Source organism: Phoenix dactylifera, unplaced genomic scaffold (genome assembly GCF_009389715.1).
Source record: "Phoenix dactylifera cultivar Barhee BC4 unplaced genomic scaffold, palm_55x_up_171113_PBpolish2nd_filt_p 000306F, whole genome shotgun sequence".
Classification (NCBI taxonomy): domain Eukaryota; kingdom Viridiplantae; phylum Streptophyta; class Magnoliopsida; order Arecales; family Arecaceae; genus Phoenix; species Phoenix dactylifera.
The window spans coordinates 340,875-341,131 of record NW_024067780.1 but is presented as its reverse complement, the minus strand read 5'-3'; positions in this window follow the sequence as shown (position 1 = coordinate 341,131).

Below are 257 nucleotides of genomic sequence, written 5' to 3'. Positions count from 1 at the left end.
TATACGCTATTAGTTTATTTCTATTGGATGAGCCTTATTTCAATTGAAAATGATTGTATCATTGATGTATCTGCAAAAACAACAGATCAAATCAACATTCCAAGCAGAGTTTGCCAAGTGGTTTTTTTGGGCAGGCTGACCGAGTTAGTCTCGGCCTTAGGCCGTCCAAGTTGGACTTGGGTGGTCTTCAGGCATCATCCGAAGGATGTGGGTGTGGGTGACATTACTCTCTGAGACAAGGGCCCAAGAATGTTGAA